The sequence below is a fragment of the Sorex fumeus genome, unplaced genomic scaffold (genome assembly GCF_029834395.1).
Source record: "Sorex fumeus unplaced genomic scaffold, SorFum_2.1 ptg000265l, whole genome shotgun sequence".
Taxonomy (NCBI): Eukaryota; Metazoa; Chordata; class Mammalia; order Eulipotyphla; family Soricidae; genus Sorex; species Sorex fumeus.
The window spans coordinates 6179225-6193921 of NW_026606322.1; positions in this window are offsets into that span (position 1 = coordinate 6179225).

Genomic DNA, 14697 nt, shown 5'->3' on the forward strand with positions numbered 1-14697 from the left:
GAAAGCTAAATTTCTAGTATTTTAAGGAATGCCCATACTGTCTTCCAAAAAAGACTGGAGCAATCAGACTGAAATGAGTTAGAAGGAGAGGGAAGACATAAATAATTACACTCATTTGTGGGATATAAAAATATATAGTATGAGACTAATAACCAAGAACAGTATAAATAAAGGCCGGGAGAACTGACCCATGGTTGGAAGCCTGCCTCAGTTGCTGGGGGAGAAGGCAGTTGGATAGAGAAGGAACCACTATGACAACTATAGTTGATAATGGTCACTCTGGGCAGAACCTGCATGGTAGCATGTAAAGGAATAACCCTGATAACCTCTCAGTAACTGCATTGCAAATGATAATGCCCAAAGACAGGGGAGAGTGAGAGAGAGACAGAGACAGAGACAGAGACTGAGACAGACAAGACAGAGACAGAAAGGGAGCGAAGAAAAGTTCCAGTCATGGAGCACAGAGGCCGGCTGGGGTCAGGGATGGCAGGAGGGAACTGGAGACATTGGTGGTAGAAAATGTAGGTGGAGGATTGGGTGTTGGAGCATTATGTGACTGAAACCATGAACAGCTTTGTAACTGTATCTCACTGTGATTCAATAAAAATAAGTAAATAAATAGGGCTGGAGCGATAGCACAGCAGTAGGGCGTTTTCCTTGCACGCAGCCAACATGGCTGACCCAAGTTCTATTCCTCTGCCCCTCTCGGAGAGCCCAGCAAGCTACCGAGAGTATTCGATATGCCAGACACAGTAACAACAAAGTCTCACAATGGAGACGTTACTGGGCCCGCTCGAGCAAATCGATGAACAACGGGAGGACAGTGCAGTGCTGCAATGAAATAAATAGTAATTGTAGGCTCTTCTGGAAGACCAACCCAATGAAAGTGGAGATTTCCAAGTAGACATGAAAGACTATATTTGATATAAGAGAAATTTCTTCAGATGAACAACAAACCTTCATTTTCTACTTTCTCCACAAACATGTTTTTGCTCTCAGCTGCTAGGAAAATATTATTTTATACATGTATTTCAGCGTTTCTAAAGTCATCTTTATCATCACTGAAAAAGTGCAAACTAAGGTAGTATGCAGTGATATTGAACATATTGAACATATAGTGAGAGAGAAAAATAGAAATGTTTATTCAGAGAAGACACTGGAAGTAATGTAATGTTCTGATACAGCTGACTATGCCTGCTTTAATATAAAAATATGTTTTATATTTTTTTCACTTTCAATCATATAATCTAAGTTATTCTTCAGTAATATAATCAGTTTCTGTAGAACTGGCCAGTATTTTATATATTATTTAAACTTTCATGTTGGTCTTACCTGTTGACACACAATAAACACAATATTTCCATCCTCTACACAATAGTCCACCAAATCTCATATAGTACCTAAGGTTATTGTGATCATAACAAATGCTTATTTTGAAAAAAACTCTTAGGGGAACACTGATGTTGGGTTAAGCAAGAACAGAGAATTGAAAGATAATACAATGTTAATATAGTAAGATTAGAAAATCGTTCTGTGATCTAAGCTTATCAAACTAATTCTCATTGTCCATGCAAGTAATACTCTGTGCTGCTTATTCTACAATAGGTTTATTCAACAACTCTGTCATTTTACCCCACACTTCCAGAGTTATGCCTATAAAGTTCCCCTGGCTTTCTCTGCCCCTTTTGGCAATTCCTGGAATCAATTATAATTGTTTTAACTAATTAAATTCCCATTATAAATTCATATCTTTGGCATGTCCAATTTTAAGAGTATAAAATATGTTTTTAGTACATGATTGTAAACTTCATGTTCCTCTTTCATGAATTCATTATCAGTCTATTATGGGTGGTGTTTTAACCAAACCTTTCATATTTTCTGGGCCAATCCTTTCCTTTAAAAGCATTTAAAAATATGTATGGATTATTCTTTCTGGGATATTCCATTTATAAACAAGAGGATCTATCTAATAACAATCTTAGTGGAGTCATACCTATTACTAAGAGAATGCCTGAGATTTCTAATATTAGTAAAAAATTATTGCTCCAGCCCTGGAGCGAGAGCACAGCGGGTAGGGCGTTCGCCTTACAAGCGGCCAACATGGCCGACCCGAGTTCGATTCCTCCGCCCCTCTCAGAGAGCCTGGCAAGCTACAGAGAGTATTTGATATGCCAGACACAGTAACAACAAAGTCTCCAATGGAGACGTTACTGGGCCCGCTCTAGTAAAAAATTATAATCTATAATTAAAATATACAAAAACAAACACACAAGGAGATCTCTGTGAGAGGGTCCAAAAAGGGAAATTTATAGGCCTGGAGCAATGGTACATAGCTTAATGTATAACTGGCATGCATCTAAGCCTGAAACCATCACTGCGTGTGACTCCAAACCTCTCTCCATCTGTACCCACCACCAGAAAAAAAGTAATTTCTAGAAAATATCAACTCTTCGATTTGCTCGAGCGGGCCCAGTAACGTCTCCATTGGAGACTTTGTTGTTACTGTGTCTGGCATATCGAATACTCTCGGTAGCTTGCCGGGCTCTCCGAGAGGGGCAGAGGAATCGAACTCGGGTCAGCCATGTTGGCCGCTTGTTAGGCAAACGCCCTACCCGCTGTGCTATCAACTCTTCCCAAAAGACATATCATGTTTTTTGGGTTTTTTGTTTGTTTTTTGTCAGGGTCATACCTTGTTATTTGTTCCTGGCTCTGTATTCAATATCACTCCTCACAGTGCTCAGGGTATAATGTGGGGTGCTGAGTATCAAATCTATGTCAGCCTCATGCAAAGCAAGCACCCTGACTGCTGTACTGTTTCTCTGGCACCAAGATGCATGCTTTTATGAAGGTATAAGCATAGATAATTAACCATGAACAAATTAATTTAACATAAAATTCATTTGTATTTTTCTTATTTTATGTGATACAGAAGGACCGTTGGTGGACATACCTGAATACACTCAGGTCTTGTTGCTGACTCTGCTCAGTCTAGCATATGTAGTGTCAGGGATTCGACCAGAGACAGCTATACACAAGACTAACTCCTTAAGGTCTAAGTTATCTGTCTCACTCTTAAACTTGCCTGTATTTTCACATTGTTATAAATAAATGAGCTAACAGAACTAACCAAGTTCTGAGTATCAAAGCACAGCATCTTGATTTGTCCTAAATATTATAATGGTCAGTAATAAGAGATTAGCAACCCACTTGCCTGGGTCTAAGTTCTATATCCAATACTTTCTATATGCATGATCTTCAGGAAATTATAGCCTGCTAATAACTCATTTTAATTAATTAATTAATTATATAAGGTAGTTCACAATGTTTGATTACATTTAATATTCAACCACCAATCCCACCACCATTACACCTTTTCACTACCGTATTTCAGATGTTTTCATCCCAAGTCCCAACCCCTGCTCTACAGCTGAACTGAAATAATTTCTTTTCTACCGCTTGTTGTAAAAACTGCTAAAAAGGCTCCCAAAAAGTTTCCTTAGAGGAAAGTATGTGAAGATTGTTATATTTCACCCAGGGGCCATTGAATCATTCTATAACAGATCACAAACATGTTAAAGGTGGAGCCTTGTATATATGTATATATATATATATATACACACACACATATATATACACATTTATATATATGTTTGTTTGTGTATATATGTAAAAATATATTTCCCTCTAAGACCGGTTTCCTTCTATTTAAACCCCATCAAACATGGTCCACTACTCTTGGAATATGAGTGGTGTGAGGTAGGAGATGTTCAGGAAACTGTTCACTTGTGCATGAGGCTCGGCCAGAGTGTGTAGGAAGTGGCCTTGAGCATGATGGCAGTTGAGTTCCGAAAGGTTTTTGGCTTCCAGAGCTTGGTCTCTTGGGAGAAAAAGGGCCTCACCTGCCCCCCTCTGGGGTGACCCAGAATAAAACAGCCTGACACAGGGTCCAGCAACATGGTTATGTCAAGTCATTTTATGCTACCTAATAATTCATTTTTATCCTGCTTCAAATAGATAGCAATGTTCCATATCTCTGCTGGAATTATAAAAAAGTTAAATACAGATGAATCATTTAAATTAATGCATATTGAATAGAGTCATCTTTATTATATTCTGAATTTATGGCACAAATTCTACTATATACTTCATTTCTTCATGAAGAACAGTGCTTCTGACTCTGCACAATTACTACTGGCCAGGCAACCAGAATATAGCATATACTGGAGAGAGATATAGTACAAGACTAAGTTGCTTGCCTTGCATGTGGCTGGCACGTATTTGATTCTGGCACGACATATTTTACCCTGAGTTCTGCCAGGTGTGAATCCTGAATCCTGAGCCAGAAGCAAACCCAGAACTACCAAGTGTTACCACCAAAACAAAGGAAAAAAAGAAGAAAAAGAACTTTTCGATTATTATTTAATATGTTTCCAAAGGGCTGGAGCAATAGCACAGCGGTAGGGCGTTTGCCTTGCACGCAGCCAACATGGCCGACCCGAGTTCGATTCCTCCGCCCCTCTCGGAGAGCCCGGCAAGCTACCGAGAGAATCTCCCCCGCATGGCAGAGCCTGGCAAGCTCCCCGTGATGTATTCGATATGCCAGACACAGTAACAACAAGTCTCACAATGGAGACGTTACTGGGCCCGCTCGAGAAAATCGATGAACAATGGGAGGACCGTGGATCATGGTTCCATATTCCCAAAACACCAGTATATGCTTCCTTCTTTGAAAATCTATAATCTGTATCACCAATACTTTCTATTTTCAATAGATCTAGATCTTCCCTTCCAACTCTATGTCCTGGGGAATAAAGCCTGGTAGGAAATATTGCAGAACAAAGTGAAACGCAAGCTATTTATGACTCATGAACACATACTATACCATCCCTTTATAATGAAGACAGTAAATGATCCTTGTTTGAGGATAGGTTCTATAGAGTTCCTAAATAGTCATGTATTTGTTATATTCTGTCACATTAAATATAAGAAAATGTGCCTATAGCAGTAGGGGACATTAAAAAAATAGCTGTGACCTTTCATATAAAAGGATAATGAAGTGAGATTAGCATTCATCGGAGGTGATAGTTTGACTGCCCTGAAGGCTGAAATTCTTTATCTCGAAAGTAAAAATAGTATGGCAGCCATAGCAGCTGCAGAAACTTTGGCAACGAATTGCCTCTTCTATGGAAACCAACTGTAAGAGATAAATGAATTTCCTGAAAGTTAAAGATTTTGTTCAGATACTCTTATTTCAGACATATAAAAATGCTTGGTATGAATTAGAGTCAGGCATATTTGACTTGGCAGTGTCATTTTATATTTTGAAATATTACTTGCTATTTTATTATCATAAAAGATATTTAGTGGTATTTATTGGCTATTCATACTGTCAGAGCAGCTTATTAGAAAATCACAGATGATGTCTCTCTCTCTCCTCTCTAGTATTATATGAAGAAAACGAAAAAAAAATGGAATGAAGCATTGTTCTACTTGTACTGATGCAAAAAGAGGCTTGTGTTTGCATTTACCTTTATGTTTTATCAAGGGGAGTGCAGTTGTGACTGAAAAGAAATCCACACTTTATTTATTAACAAGGGAGGCTCAGTGGAGGCGGTGAAATTACATGAATCTTGATGAGAAATAAAAAAAATGTAGGAGTTTTTTTCATAATGGGAAGTCACCTCAAAGATACTATACATTATAGTATCTCAGGAAAAATATTAAATGCTGTAAGTAGGCTTGAGAGAGAGATCAACATGTACCTTGCTAACTCCAAGTAAAGTCATGCAAACTATACTTACTACCTTAGCAGATTTACCGTGGTAAAAATATAAAGTAGCGCAGAGAAATGTATTCAAGTATAAATAAAGATCTTTCATAATTTGTGCAAATTAGAGGTATATTCTTAAAAAAACAAGATTGAGAGTGAATGGAAGTTTTTAACTGACTTGTCAGAAATTTATATTGTTTGATCCCATCTCAGAGCAGAAGAGTGAGGATCATGTACTTATGTTTTTTTTTCTTTCTAAAATTTTTGTTTTCTTGAATATCTGTGATAGTCCATTACAAAGCTGTTCATGATTGCGTTCCAGTCATACAATGATCCAACACCCATCCCTCCACCTGTATACATTTCCTACCACTGGTGTCCCTGTTTACCTCCCACTGTCCTCTACCACTCCCACACCCCCAGCCTGCCCCAATGGCAGGAACATTGCTATTTTCTCTTTTTCTCTCTCCCCTTTTGTGCATGATTATTTGCAAAGCAGGTACAAAGTTGTCATTGTATTTGTTAAGGTAATTCAGTATTTTTATCGTGAAGGTATGACTAAACTGTGGGGGAAGACACAGCTTTGGGATATATATATATATATATATATATATATATATATATATATATGTCTTGACTTCCAGAAATATAAAGTGGTGGGGAGGGGGTATTCCATCCTGACCCCAAGGAAGTCTGGAGATTTGTCAGAAATCCCACATATCCAAATATTCACGGTTACTGTCACGGTCCTCCCGTTGTTCATTGATTTCCTCGAGCGGGCCCAGTAATGTCTCCATTGGAGACTTTGTTGTTACTGTGTTTGGCATATCGAATACGTAGCAGGGAGCTTGCCAGGCTCTGCCGTGTGGGCGAGAGACTCTCGGTAGCTTGCCGGGCTCTCCGAGAGGGGCGGAGGAATCGAACTTGGGTCAGCCATGTTGGCTGCGTGCAAGGCAAACGCCCTACCGCTGTGCTATCGCTCCAAATATTCAGTAGGTAAATATCTTGATGAGGTCTGTCCTGTGACAGTGAATTTCAACTGGGAGTAGGACGATGATTTTTGGATTGTGAGCACAAGTGGCTCCAAGAGCTCTACTTAGGTAGGCACCACGTTGATCTGCTCCTTTCCTGATTTACCCTAGTCTGTTCAGGCTTGCTTAGGTTCAATATTAACTGTTAGATTTTGATCTCTTTCAAGAATTATTAATTGGTCTCTGAAGCAAGGCTACTAAATGAGCTGGTGTAAAAAAAAACTATGCATGCAGAAGGTTGCGTGTTCGCGGGCTCTCCGGACAGCTCTGGACAGCTCTATCTCACTGCCTGTGTTCAGTGCCCTAGAGCCGCTATGTATGGCTTGGATCAGGACGGCCGTTGGCCAAGGGCAGGCGAAGGAAGAGACCAGGACCAGGCTGGTTGATCTTAGTAGCAGTTTATTACAAGGAAGTTTATCCCAGAGAAGAAATTTATGTTATGGAGGGCCTAGGTTCCCTCAAGCACATGTTCCCCTTGCTAGTCTCTCTGTGGTCCATCTTGAAGCCCTGCTCTCTCTCTCTCTCTCTCTCTCTCTCTCTCTCTCTCTCTCTCTCTCTCTCTCTCTCTCTCTCTCCAGCTCCCTAGTCTCTCCAACTCCCTTGCAGTCTGGCTGACCCTGCACCCAGTCAGGTAGCCAAACATAAGAAAGCCCTTACTGAGGGCCCAGCTAAAAGGTATTCTAAAGCCCTTCCTGACTGCCCCAGGCAAATACCTCCTTAAGGTGTTTTTCTCTTTTCCTCAGCCCAATAAACTATCAATAAACCATCAACTATCAACTATTCCTGAGGATATGCAGGAAGGACAGAACAGTGTTATCCTACAAGCTTGTATAGCTGAGCCAGAGGTGGTTAGTGAATGTAGCTCTCACATACATATCTTTTGTCCAATATTTTCTCAGAAAATTTGGTCACACGTTTTTGGGGTACAGGCAGAGGCACAGCAGCAATTTGGGGGATATCAGGAAGCCTGAGGGTACCATCAGACTGCTGATACACTCACCCTGCGGATACAGGTTGATCTGCTGGTGATACCGTACACCATGCACTCGCATTTTTTCATATCTATGAAGTATTACTCTTTCTTATAATGTGACTAGGAGATTAGAAAAACAGTGATGTGAGAAAAAAATATTTGTCAAATTCTGGTTTACTTGAGTTTGATAGAAATAAACAGGGGAATATAAGTTGGTAGAACTGAAATGGTTTAGTTATCTTTATTCTATGAACCCAAACTAAATATAGGAGATTTAACTATAGGGGATAGTTGATAGTGAGAAGAAAAAAAAATATCTATCTATCTATCTATATCTATATATATATTATGGGCTGGAGCAATAGCATAGCGGGTAGGGCGTTTGCCTTGCACACAGCCAATACGTCCAGCCCTAGTTCAATTCCTCCAACCCTCTCGGAAAGCCTGTTAAGCTACCAAGAGTATCTAGCCTGCACAGCAAAGCCTGGCAAGCTCCCTGCTACGTATTCAATATGCCAAACACAGTAACAACAAAGTCTCCAATGGAGACATTACTGGGCCCGCTCGAGGAAATCAATGAACAACGGGAGGACCGTGACTGTAACCGTGAATATTTGGATATGGCAAATATCTAAATATTCACTGGCAAGCTACTCTAAAACTTAAGATGGTAAGGACTGAAGATACAGTACAACAGGGAGGACACATTCCTTGCATGGGGCCAATTTGAGGTCAATTCCCAGCATCCCATATGGTCCCCTAAGCTCCCCCAGAAGTGATACCTGAGTTCAGACCCAGTAGTAAGCCCTTAACACTGCTAGATGTGGACCAAAACCAAGTAAATAAATAAAGTTTACTGTTAACCTTCTTAGGGCTGGAGTGATAGCACAATAGGTAGGGTGTTTGCCTTTCATGCAGCCAGCCCGGCCGAGCCGAGTTCGATTCCTCCAGCCCTCTCGGAGAGCCCAGCAAGCTGCCGAGAGCATGCAAGCTGCCGAGAGTATCTCGCCCGCATGGCAAGCTCCCCGTGATGTATTCGATATGCCAAACACAGTAACAAAGAGTCTCAAAATGGAGACGTTACTTGAGCAAATCAATGAACAATGGGAGGACAGTGCTACAGTGTTAACCTTCTTGTCTTTTTAGGAGTTTCTTGTAGGTAATATATAAAAAATTAGAACAAAAGCATGATATGAGACTAATACCCAAGAGCAGTAGAAATAAGGGCAAGAGTTTGGCCCATGGTTGAAAGCCTTCCTCTCAAGTGCTGGGGAAGAAGGCAATTGAAATAGAGAAGGAAACTCCATGACAAAGGTAATTAGAAATGATCACTGTGTGCTGAAAAATAGGCAAAAGAACCAACATGATAATCTCTCTGGATTACAAATGAGAGAGAGAGAGAGAGAGGAGGGAGAGAGAGAGAGAGAGCCATAGAGACACACCGGGGGTTGGGGGATAGCGGGGAGGAAACTGAGAATAGTGATGGTGGAAAATGTGCACTGGTAGAGAGATGGGCGTTGCAACATCATATGACTAAAACCTGATCATGAACAGCTTTGTAACTGTGTATCTCACAGTGATTCAATAAAAAACTGAAAAAAATAAAAATTAGAACGATAGAGATGTATTTTATTTACTATCAATGGTTTGAAAAATTACAAATATTTGTGCACTATTCACCTATTTTTTTAAATTGAACTATATTTCATTGTATTTGAAGTAACAATAGTTAAAAAATATTAATGCTTGTAGTAAAGAAATAAGATAGTGACAGTTTTTATGACTATTCTTTAAACTCCCCAGACAAGAAGAGACTAGAGAGATTGTATTAGTGATAACTTGCTTTGCATACAAGTGTTAACTTGCTTTGCATGATGCTGGCCATGGTTCAACCCCCAGTACTCTATATTTTCCTTTGAGCACCACTATGAGTAACCTCTGAGTACTATTGTACTGTACTGTCCTGTCCTCCCGTTGTTCATTGATTTGCTCGAGCGGGCCCAGTAACGTCTCCATTGTGTGACTTCTTGTTACTGTGTTCGGCATATTGACTGTACTGTACTGTACTGTACTGTATTTGGCATGTACTGTATTTGGCAATGTTCCAGAAGTGCAACACTCATGAACCTCCAGGGTTATATACAGGTGTAGCCAGGGATGGACAAGAAATCAGAGTTGGGTGTATTCACCATATCCCCTTCCCTGTTTTCCTGCTTTTCCTATTCCCTTCGTTCCCTTTTGCTTCTGTTTGTGGTTTCAGTGATTAGAAGTCACACAGACTTGCTTGTGTTACCCTCACGTGGGCCTGCTGTTTCTTGGGGAGATACACACTTTGTGGTGGCAGTGCTTTCACACAGCTAGTTGTAACATCGGCAATCCTAGAGAGCCGACCCACTGTGGACTACTCTTGCATATAGGTGGCACTGGAGATCAAAATCATAGCCTTGTCCATGCAAGGCAAATGCCATAAGTTCCGGAGCCACCTCGTGGGCCCAGACAATTTCTTGATACTCAATGTGACAATTAAGTAATTCAATGCGCATTAGTGGCATCATAAATCATCTTATTGGTTTAAAGCATCTCATTGACTCATTTAGGACTATCAATGTCTGCAGTTAATCTATAGAGAGACAAGAGTACTGAGGAGGTAAGGATGAGAAAACACTAGAAGTAAAACTTCGGTGACAGCTTTGAGAAAGACATTGTCCTATTCACAATGTAATGTTCCAAGACTAATACAGGTAGTATTATTTTACTGCAAAATATAAATATGATTTATGGAACTTGGCATTTATTATGGTCTAAAATATTAACTCTTTACCACATATGCAATTTAATCTTTAAGCAATGTATTATTATTTGTATACTCCATAGACTTTTTAAACTTGTACCAATTTTATTCCTAAATTTTAACACAACTTTAGTATAAAGAGAAATTATATGTAGTATTAAAAAAAAGCACTGTATCAAGAATAAAAATATATCAGGGAAAAGCCAGAACTTGGCTGCTCTAAGCCTTTTTAAAGTAATTCCACAAGACCTAAGTTAGTAAAGGAGAGGACTGAACTAAATGTTATTTCAAAGCATTTTTTTTGGAAAGACTGAAAAATCTGATATTCATCACTCATTTAGTAAATTAAGAATATAATAATTTATCATGCAGTGATAATTTTTAAGATTGTCTAAAATACGGTAATGATATACGTTTTCTTTCTAGTTGTATTCTCTATGTATTTTATTTATGTCTCTCATAACTAACATTTTCCTCTGTTTAGGTACTTTTGCACCAAGTTTTGAGGGTCATATCCCAGTGATAAATCATTTTCAGTTTTGCCAGAGTTGATTTGTCAGGGGTCATTTGACCTTACTCTTAGATATGTGCTCTTATATATCTTAAAGTGAAAGACATTCCAAGAGTAATGACTAAATACCAACCTTCTCTCCTTTCATACTAGGGAGCTGGAGTGATAAGCACAGTGGGTAGGGTGTTTGCCTTGCATGCGACCGACATGGCAACCCGAGTTTGATTCCTCCACCCCTCTCGGAGAGCCTGGGAAGCAACCAAGAGTATCAAAGCCTGGCAACCTACCCGTGACATATTCGATATGCCAAACACAGTATCAAGTCTCACAATGTTACTGGGCCCACTCGAGCAAACTGATGAACAACTGGAGGACAGTGACAGTGACAGTGGCTAAAGACTAGTGAATGCTACTAAAGACTCACTGTTTTTTCATATATGGGTCATTTATGTTTTCACGTCCACCTGATTTAGTTGCATAATTATTACAGATTTATATCAATTTCTTGTCAAAAATAGGTTGAATCCATTAAATGAATTTTTTTTGGTGTAAATTTTTTTTCTTTTTTCTTTTTGGGTCACATGCAGCCATGCTTAGGAGATACTTCTGGCTGTGCACTCAGGAATTGCTCCTGGCATGTTCGGGGTACCATATGGGATGCTGGGAATCAAACCCAGGTCAGCCGTGTGCAAGGCAAACGCCCTACCCACTGTATTATTGCTCCAGCCCAGGGTGTAGGTATTTTAAAAGTTTGTATTAGTAAACTATCCTCGGTGCAAGATTTACATGCATGGAATACTCATGAAGATATATTAAAACTGAATGTTCAAATTGAAGCACACTATTTCTTCCTGGCATTTTAGCAAATATTTTCCCATCTGAAAACAAAATTAGCACATTAGTTGTTAATAATTTGTGATTGTAGTATAAATATTAATTGTTAGAAATTTACTAGAGTTGTAAAAATATAGACTTACAAAAATTTATCTTCTATACTAAAGATTCTGCACCATTGTCAGTAATTTCCTTATTTGATATGCCATAATCAGGACCAATCATATAAGATGTGTTTACTTTCTTATTCTGCCACAGTGCCTTGTCTTCAGATTCATCTAGCGCATTTGAAATTTCTATTTTTAAACCTATCCCGGCTGTTTTATGTAGCATAATTTAAGATCCCAGTTCTAACTGCACGGCTCTTCCAAGGACAGGCACCTATTGATAATATATCCAACAGGCTTTAATCTACTCATTATAGAACTGGTATCAGTTGGGTCTAAAATGTTTTTTTATACATACTTCCAATACTGCAATATAGATATTAGGTCACTGGGAATGACTACCTAGGGCAATATGTGTCTTCATGTCAACGTTTACTCACTTCATTCACAAAGGAAGTTCAGAAAGAAAAACAAACAGAGTCTTCAGTACTTTTCTAGGTCTTCTGTTCTATGTAGTTTTTGCTAGGTCCACCATTAGTTCTATATCTAGTCAACACTTTGATTTACACTTTTACATGAATTCTGTAGGGAAATTGCATTGCCTTGGGCATCAGTTTCCTCTTTAAAAATTTTGTAAGCCCTCAACTTTGTTCCATAGTTGTAATTAACAAGCATTACTTTGCATTATAATGTCTCATTACTACTAGTATTCATAATGCACTCAATGGTTCTTTCCAGTGTAACAATGTTTACCATGAAGCATATTAAAAAATACTGGAGTCTGAGTAGCACTAGGAACTATGAAAACAAGTAGCATTACCAATTTTAGAAAATTTCCTGACATATTTGCAGGACAAAAATCTTAATTTTTTTCATTGTTATCAACTGCAACTCTTGGCACATTGTGCTTATCCTTTGCACAGATTATATTATCATATGAGTCATGACTTGCTTTAAATTGTATTAAAAGAAACAGAGAGCAAAAGGGAATGCCTGCCACAAAGGCGGGGTGGGGTGGGGGCTTATGGGGCAAGGGGGTTGGAAGGCTACTGGGATCATTGGTGGTGGAGAATGGGCACTGGTAGAGGGATGAGTACTCGATCATTGTATAACTGAAACCGAAGCATGGAAGTTTGTAAGTCTACAAGTGTACTTCATGGTGTTTCACTAATAAAACAAACAAAAAAAATTGTATTAAAAGAGTGTTGTGGGGCTGGAGAGATAGCACAGCGGGCAGGGCGTTTGCCTTGCATGCGGCCGACCGGGGTTCAATTTCCAGCATCCCATATGGTCCCCTGAGCACCGCCAGTAGCAACTCCTGAGTGCAGAGCCAGGAGTAACATCTGTGCATCGCTGGGTGTGACCCAAAAAGAAAAAAAAAAATTTAAAAAATAAATTATTAAAAAAAAAGTGTTGTGGGGTCTGGCAAGGTCGCTCAATAAAGTAGAATGAAGACTTTACGTGCTGGAGACCTGGGTTTGATTCCCAGAACCAAATGGGCTGAGCATCATTCTCAGCAACCCCAAAACACCAACCAGGAGAAGCCCCCTAATCTGGGACAGGGGAGTATTTCCTATGCTCCTGTATTTGGTGGGTGTGCCAGAAATCAAAACAAAAGAGTGTCACACTTACAATCTCCCAAGTTTTCATTGTAACATTTCAGATGATACATCTCGCTTTATCAATTTGTAAAAATTTACCTCTTTAGAACCTCAAATATTCGTTTTGAAAGATTTATGAATATTTTCCTTGTCTTTTAGTTTCCACCATTTCTGCACATTTTATCTCTCACTAAAAGCTCTGCACAACTTTGTCTCTATGGTCTTCAGTGAACAAAATCACATTTAGCCTGAAGCCTACAGAATAGTTTTTTATTGTATCCATAATCAGAAGGTATTTTTTTACACATTAATGTACCAGTGGCAGATAGCCATACAATTTAGTCAATTCAGAAAGAGGATGACTTACCTAGTTTTCTATCCTACTTTTTCTTACATATCCCATGACTTGATCAGGTCAGCTTTACCTGATCAGTTCGCCCTCCTTTTGTCTTTGGTTCTTGACTGAACTGAGTGAAAAACTAGTAATACAGTGCTCTAAGCGTACTGCACAAGGGGATTTTTGAAAATATAATGACAGTTCATATTTACTGAGAATTCTAGAGTCGCAGCACAGAACACAAATGTGCGTCCATATGTCACTAGCAACTACATTGCTTCTCATTTTACCTCTTAAATTCTCTGTCGAAAAGAATTATAACATGTGAAAGTTATGCAACGAAAGGTTATAAACTAACTTTTGGACTGGAAAAATAAAACAGCAGAATATGAAGTGGTGATGATTACACAGTTAAATTTTTTTGCATATTTTGTCTTTTTGTGTTTGTGATAACCAAATTTTTATAACTCCATGTGTATAAAAATTACAATAGATTGAAAAACCAACACTTAAAATTATTTTATTGGCTCTTCCTAACATGAGTCAAAAACTCTGGCATTGTATAGTGATGTTGGGAAATAACTTGCAACAGTTTTTGTTTGTCTTTTGTTTTTAAAACTTTTGTAGTCCATTGAATATGAATAACTTTTCTCTAAATGTATTGATACACATAATTTCACTAAAATATTTTACATTTACTTGCACTGTGAGGTCGTCCTTATTTTAGCTCTTTCTACTTAGT